The 8047-nt window shown below is 39.3% G+C and overlaps 1 protein-coding gene across 6 annotated transcripts in view; it reads right to left on the reverse strand.

The window, feature by feature from the left end:
* Window positions 1-8047, reverse strand: part of LOC147013045 (protein ELFN1-like) — a 258139-nt gene that overhangs the window by 80560 nt on the left and 169532 nt on the right. The window lies entirely within an intron of this gene.

Raw genomic sequence — 8047 nt, forward strand, 5'->3', positions numbered from 1 at the left:
GAGTGGAGCTGTGAGAGTGCATTTCTGGCTGCTGGAAATTTTAGTGACTCAAGTTGAATAATACTTTGTGGTGTAATTGTTAAGAGTGTCCGATATGAGTCTGGGAGGTTGGCGGTTTGAACCCGATCCTAGCTGAATCATACCAAAGATTTTTTTTTAATGGTACATGTTGCTTTCTTGCTGATGGTCATCATTTTAAAAAGATAAGAGCGCAGACAAATGACCTTAGCTTGGACAACCATTTTGCAGTCTTGATGGGTCTAATGACCACCTTCTGCGTTGAAGTTACTTAGAGGGGAATATATTATTCAGGTCAATTGAACAAAACGGTGTGAGAAGCCTGACACTCTCATTCCATGCAAATCATTACTTTGGTCAGATTCAGCACTGAGATCTGGACCTGACCTTTGTAATTTGGTGGAATAAAGCTTTTGATTTCACCGATTCAAAAAATACATGCAGTTTTTGTAATTCACTGGAAAACTCGTTCTGCTCTTGAACATGTTGCAGATATTAAAATAGAGGGCTTCTCGCAAGGCCCAAACATGTTCTCCATGTCTCGAAACACGTCGTTCGTCTCCTAGACATTTAGGCCATAAATTCTGCAGCATTTTCTTTCAATTCCAAACGGATTTTCGTTTCACCAAATCTATATGGTTTGTGCAGAGGATCCGAGGTTCATTAAACTGCGTGCCATGTCGAGAAACAATGAACCGGAAGGGTCTTTCTTCTTCCAGCCATCCAAGCATTTTATGAAGAGTCTCAGAGGGCCGTGATCTATATGCATCAGGTAGCTTATAACCTTAGTTTTAATTCACACAGACACCAAATTCATAATGCAGTCTGGCCCAGGAAACATTCTCCCAACTTTTAATCAACATGGAAGATGTCCCCATTAACTTACTTTCCATTTCATCACCCATTTCTTAAAACCACACCCTGTTTGCCTTTGACCGTCTTCTTCTTCTTCTTCTTCACAAAGCTTACATGTTTTTTGTATGCATTTAGTTGCCAAAGTAGCCATCTGGGATGGCTGCAAAGCAATGCGGCTTTGTAAAATTCTAATGTACAATTGTAAGCTTGTAACAATGACAAAGGCAATTTCAATGTCGAAAGGACATGGCTTCTGTTGTACAACAACAAATTGCTTATTTTGCAGATCTGCGTATGGTCTATCACATCTGCTGCTTTATTGTAGTGTGTCCCAGCATGCATTACAGAAAGGGAGCAGCAGAAGAGAGCGAATGAGGACATAAGTGAAGCGGCACCATGATTCAATTTGAGTGTTTGCATTGAGAGTGCTCTCACAACACTCACACTGAATTTGTTTGAGCACAAAGCTCATAACTCTCCCAATGAGATTTCAGTCTTTATATGGCAAGAGTGATGTAGTCTGATGTGCTTGCCCTTTTGATACCTTGCAGGTTGGTGCTTACTTGTTGCAACCACCCAATGAGAGCTGTTTAAACGTAGTGGATACAAAGGGTATGCTTTTGTATGCAGAGATGGAGGCTCAGTGAAGAGCTGGAAACCAAACATAATTTAGCCGAGAAGAAGATATGGATAAAGGAGAATGGATAAAGAAAGATTACCAACAAGACAAACCAACGTGACCAACTCTCATGAAAAAAAAGACACTCAGGCAGGAGTCAAGTGGGGCACTGTAGGCCCCTCTGTGGTGCCACTTGTGGGTGTAAGGGTGCAGAACTACCTGAAGGAAAAGGTTTTAAGCATTTAAAGCATTATCTTTAATGGGAAAACCACATTTCAAAGTTGCCATCCAAAACCAGCCTCTGACTGGGCATCCTCTGCTGTTCAAAGTCCTTCCTTGGCACACCTAAACATCGATCTACTGTCAAGTCCTTCATCCACAGCATGATATAGTACTGCTCTTTCCTCTGGGCTGGCTCCACTGCTTCACACCTTGTTCAGCTTGACGCTGTGGAAACCAAGGCCTACAAGATCATTAGAATCTCCCAGGCTGAACCTGAGTCCATGGGTCTATCAATATACCATCACACACAGGTCGGTGGTATCCCTATCTTTTACCGCCTCCTTTCTGGTCTCGCACTCTCTGCTCTTTCTGTGATTTGTCTCCCACAGGTTTCTGCATGGCCCACAAGGTCCACCATCAACCTCCTTCTGTTTAAACTACCTAAATCCAGGATCATTGATCACCTCGACTCATTTGTTCCTCTTTTCTCCCGACAGTGGAACCAACTTCCACATTCTATTCAATCTCATTCTTCCCTCCAGTTTTTCCAAGACAGTTGTTCACCATCTCAGATCATCCCCAATCCCAAACCATGATCTTTTCTACCCTCGTTAACCCTCTGCCCCACACCATCCCGATCCCTCCGCCTTCCAAATTTGCAGTTTTCCTTCCTGAGAGTTTCCTTCTGTATCCATCTTGTCCAACCTATGTATCCTCTCTTGCCCCTCACTCCTCCTCACACCCATTGTTTGTCCAAGTCTGCCTCTGTCTTAGCCTTCGACTCTGCTGTTGGTGTTTCCCCCCTCTCTCAGCTGTTCTTTTTGTCCTGTTACGTCCTGATCCATTCAGTGTATCAATTCAAGTTCTTCCATGAGCCTCTACGAAGTATACCAAAAAAAACGAGAAAAAGCAATTTGGTTGCTTTTTTCTCATAATGTGGTTTTAGTATTTAAAGAAGTAATGTGGTTTAAGTATTTAAATTAGCAATGTGGTTTTAAGTATTAAAATAAGCTATGACATTTTAAGTATTTAAATAAGCTATGAGGTTTTAAGTATTTAAATAAGCAATGAGGTTTTAAGTATTTAAATAAGCTATGAGGTTTCAAGTATTTAAATAAGCTATGACGTTTTAAGTATTTAAATAAGCTATGAGGTTTTAAGTATTTAAATAAGCAATGTGATTTTAAGTATTTAAGTAAGCTATGAGGTTTTAAGTATTTAAATAAACTATGAGGTTTTAACTATTTAAATAAGCTATGAGGTTTGAAGTATTTAAATAAGCTATGAGGTTTTAAGTATTTAAATAAGCTCTGACATTTTAAGTATTTAAATAAGCTATGAAGTTTTAAGTATTTAAATAAGCTATGAGGTTTTAAGTATTTAAATAAGCTATGAGGTTTGAAGTATTTAAATAAGCTATGAGGTTTTAAGTATTTAAATAAGCTATGACATTTTAAGTATTTAAATAAGCTATGAAGTTTTAAGTATTTAAATAAGCTATGAGGTTTTAAGTATTTAAATAAGCTATGAGGTTTTAAGTATTTAAATAAGCTATGAGGTTTTAAGTATTTAAATAATCAATGTGATTTTAAGTATTTAAATAAGCTATGAAGTTTTAAGTATTTAAATGAGCTATGAGGTTTTAAGTTGTTAAATGCATGAATTTACAAGTATTTAAATAAACTATATTTAAAGTATTTAAACAGCTTTGAGGTTTACAGTATTTAAATGAGCTATGAGGTTTTAAATTGTTAAACGCATGCATTTACAAGTACTCAAATAAACTATATTTAAAGTATTTAAACAAGCTTTGAGGTTTACAGTATTTCAACAAGCTCTGATATTTAAGGTATTTAAACAAGCGATGAACTTTTAGTTGTTTTTTTTTTTAAGCTATCAGTTTTTAAGTATTTAAACAACCTTCAAGGCTTTGTAAATTTAAACAAGAAAAAGAGCAATCAGAGATTGCAGACCCTTGCCAGGACTTGTTTTGTGTTGTGTTTGTGTAGCGGTGTGTTCTGTAATCTTCTTCTTCTTGTGTATGGAAGCTTAGCTGCCGGGGTAGCCATCATTTCTTGGAAGTGCGACTATGTTGCTGATGCAGTACCCCTCTACCAGTACACACTGGTACTCATTTCGCTGACCTCTGAGGGATGACAGGCTGAGTCAACCCCCTGGCATATTAATTCAGTAGCCAACGGGGCTTGAATTCAGGACCGTAGGATCCCAAGCCACCACCCTAACTACTGAGCCAACACCAGGCTACTGTTCTGTGATTAATAATAAACATAACAAGAACTGCCACTTTATAACTGTTGGCATTGATGACCAGGAACCAAGACATGAAGACATTTGAATGGACACTTGACCCTGACCAATGACGTTTATTATTATTCAATTGAATTCAGAATGGGATTAAAATTAATTCAATTCAAATCAACTGGAAGATCAAATACCGTAGGTACATTACTGTATTGGAGTCATCAGAAGGAACCTCAACAAGCAAAAAGCAAAGATGGAGTCCTCAGGAGGAACTTGGATAGGATTTGGGTTTTAGCTGCTACTCCTCTACCCTCAAACCCATCCAGGTGCAGCCAAGTGAGCTTTATGTACACAAAAAAAAAATAGTAATAAAAGAACCCAGGTAAAAAATAAATAAATAATTCTGGCTGCCAGACCATGTGTCTGATCACGTTGAAGTTTAAAACATATATTCCCTATCACTACTAGACCATAATTGTGAAGTTTCTTCACATCAATCAATGAAGCAGTTCAAGAGAAATAATATTTTTAACAGAGTTTCGCTCAATCCAATATGGATGCCAGACCATGTCACCAATCAATTATTCATGAATACCCTGGCATCCCCAAGGCTTGGGGAACATTTGTGTGAAGTATCCCCTCAATCTGTCCAGTCGTTCTGTCCAAGAAGATGTTTATAGGTTTTAGGGTAAATCCAATATGGCTGCCAAACCATGTGACCTATGATGTCATATGTGTGAACCTTTTGTTCCTCATGGATAGGCGGTCATAAATGTAAAAAATTCACCTGGATCTGTTCAGCCGTTTCAGAGAAGATTTTTGAAGGTTTAAAAAAACAAACAAAAAAACAATATGGCTGCCGAATCACATGATCAGTTTCAGAGATACAGAGGTCCAAAGTTTTTCCTTTTTTCCAACATAGCTGCCACACCATGTGACGTACAACATCATAATTATCATTAAAACATTCCACATGAAAAGTCGCTCTGATGGTGAAAATTTTGTCTCAATATAACAAGCAGTTGCAGAGAAAAACACTCATGTTCTGTGCAGACAAACAGACAAACAGAAAAACAGACCCAAATGCAATGCCCTCTCCTCTGGCGAGGGTAATAAGGTATGAAGTTCAAATATTTACCCTCGTCAGAGGAGAGGGTATTGCATTTGGGTCTGTTTGTTTGTCTGTTTGTGAGCTGCGCATGAGAATGTGTGTTTGAGAATGGGGGCTCGAATCTAGGAGTCAGAAATTAAGTGTTTGGCAATAAGGTTCAAATACGGAGTTGGAAAATGAAAGTTTTGGAATTAGGTTTCAAGGATAATGAAGGTTTGAAGGAAAATAAAGGTTGAGGAATGAGGAAGAGTACAATGGGGAAGGTTGTACCTACAATCATTGATCCCATAATGGTGGCTTGTACAGATGCCGCATTGTCTCCTCGAGCCAACCTATGTAACAACTCGATATTTTCACCTACCATCATAACCTTTCCCTGCCTGTTGGTACAACTAACATTGTCCATCGTTTACATTTGGCTTCATTAAAAAGGGTGCACAAGAAACACCACAAGGCTTGTAATGGGAGGTAATCATTCAGTACGGGACACAAACGATGACTTATCTCAGCTCAAAAAACACGATTGTTCAAAATGAAATCCCATGATAACGGAATGGGAATGCAATGGGTTGCCCGCTATTGGTAGAAACCCGCGATATCGGAGAGTTTGTAGTGTTTAAATAAGCTACAAGGTTTTTATTGTTTAAATAAGCTATGTGGTTTAAAGTATTGAAATACGCTATGAAGTTTTAAGTATCCAAATTAACTATGAGGAGTAAAGTATTTAAATAAGTGAAGAGGCTGTAAGTATTGAAATAACCGATGGGGTTTTAAGTATTGAAGTAAGCAATGAGGTTGTAAGTATTTAAATAAGCCCTGAGGTTTAAAGTATGCGTTGAAGTGAACTTTGAGGTTTTAAGTACTATGATAAGCTCTGATTTTTAAAGTAGTTAAATATGCCCAGGAAGGCTTTTCGAGCATGTTAATGTCGCATTGTGTACGTTCAGACCAGTTGCGTCATGGTAATTGGCATCATGATCGAAATAAACTAAAATATTGAGAATACCTGACAAAAGACATCCCCGGAAGGTATAAAATGGGAGAATCCCACAAAATACTGGAAGGCAGGTCACAGCGTATCGTACATCACAATTGAACCAGAAGAGGATAGGTGGAGAAGAGGCAAACAGAGAGTCGAGAGAGTAGGACGGAAAACGTTACAGTTGGACAGAGGGCAAAGGTTAGCGAGGACAGAAAGATCGTGGGTTAACAACACGAGATGGCTGTGGGTTGTTGTCTTTGAAGATTGTAGGAGAAGGAAGAGCAAGACCAAATGCACTCGGGGAGATTATCATTCTACAAATGGGGGACAAATTGGGATTTGGGGGGAGGGGAGGGAAAGAATAATGGCTAAGGTGTTTGATACTCCATACAGATATCCTACCATTCTTAGCTCTTTCATTTGCTTCTTTCCTCCATAAGGAGGAGGAGGAAGAGATTGGGACCATACTCTGTGCAAAGCATTGGTGCTGCTTAAGCAGTCTCCTTGGCTATTGGGCACAATCCTGGATGGGTCACCACTGCCACACAGTATACCAGCATGCTGGCACTCGTTTTGCCGACCTCGGAAGGATGACAGGCCGAGTTAACCCCACCTGGTATTAATTCAACAGCTGAGCGGGATTTGAAATCAGGACCCTCGGATCCAAAGCCCGCCGCCCTAACCATTAAACCAACACCAGGCATCTTTCATTTGCTTCTCCTCTTCCATAAACGACCCTGAAAAGTCTTCCAAAAGCAATGTCATTTGATGGGGGGTTTCTTAGTGCATTGCTTGATTTATAAAAGTTCGTTTTCCAGCACCATTGCTAATAACCCAAAAATAAAGCCAAGAGAATGATGCATGATTGGATAGTAAACAAGCAAAAAAAAGCCAATGTTAACAACCATCGCCGAGTTTTTGTGGTCAGCATGATCATCGGCATCAAAACGCATTTGGTATTTTTCTGCCGACTCAGTGCTACATGCTTGTGGATCATCTTGTTTCTCTGTTATGTAACGAGCTGAGATCTATTTATATAGCGCTGCATAAATAAGGTCTGAGAAAGAGCATAACATAAATTACATCAAGGAAATTTGATTACTCTTCACTTTCTAGAAGCAATAATGAAGATGTACAGGATGAGATTTTTTTTTTTTTTAACTGTCACTTCACAATAAATCTTTTGTTTTGATTTTATTTATTTTTTGCAAAGTTTGCTCTTTTGTTGACCTGGGAGATTTAAATGTATAGTCTAAAAGGATCATGCGGCTGCTCGTAAATGCTCCTTCCCCTCTGCTCCCACCTATTGTTTGTCTGTGTGTTTTACCGCCCAAAAAGTGATGACTCCATCTACATCTCTCTCTTAGACAACACGGACCAACTTTTAACCACTCAGCCCAACTCTCTCTTCCTCATATGTGGTGATTTCAATTGTCACCATGTTAATTGCCTAGGTGTTGGTACCTCACTCACCAGCCATGGCACTTCTGCAAAAGCCTTCTGTGACTTGATGGGACTGACTCAATCTGTAAACTTCCTAACCTGGATTTCTAACAGTGGCAAATATTCCCTTCTGAACTTGGTGATGACAAATCTCTCTGCTAATGTCTCTTGCTTTTCCTCTGCTCCAATGAGTTTATCTGATCACATGCCTGTGAGAGTCAATATCTCACTGACTATTCTCAGAGAGCCACCCCATTACCCGTAAGTCTGGTAGTTCACTCAGGCAGATTGCCAGGGACTGCAAGCATCCCTTACACTTCAGGACTGGCCTCCTATAGCTACTGCCCCAGATATTAACTCGGCCTGGGAATTCTTCCACAAAAGCCTGCTTTCTCTTATGCACAGATCCATCCCATCTCATCTTCAGTTCTTCCCACCCATGGTACACTGAATCCTGTGGTGAGGCAATTGCTCTGAAACAATATGCTTTCTCTTCCTGGAAAGCAAACCTGATCAAAGGCAATCTCAGATCATT

The sequence above is a fragment of the Eptatretus burgeri genome, chromosome 14 (assembly GCF_056783735.1).
Source record: "Eptatretus burgeri isolate ZD-2024b chromosome 14, Ebu_testis_v1, whole genome shotgun sequence".
Classification (NCBI taxonomy): Eukaryota; Metazoa; Chordata; class Myxini; order Myxiniformes; family Myxinidae; genus Eptatretus; species Eptatretus burgeri.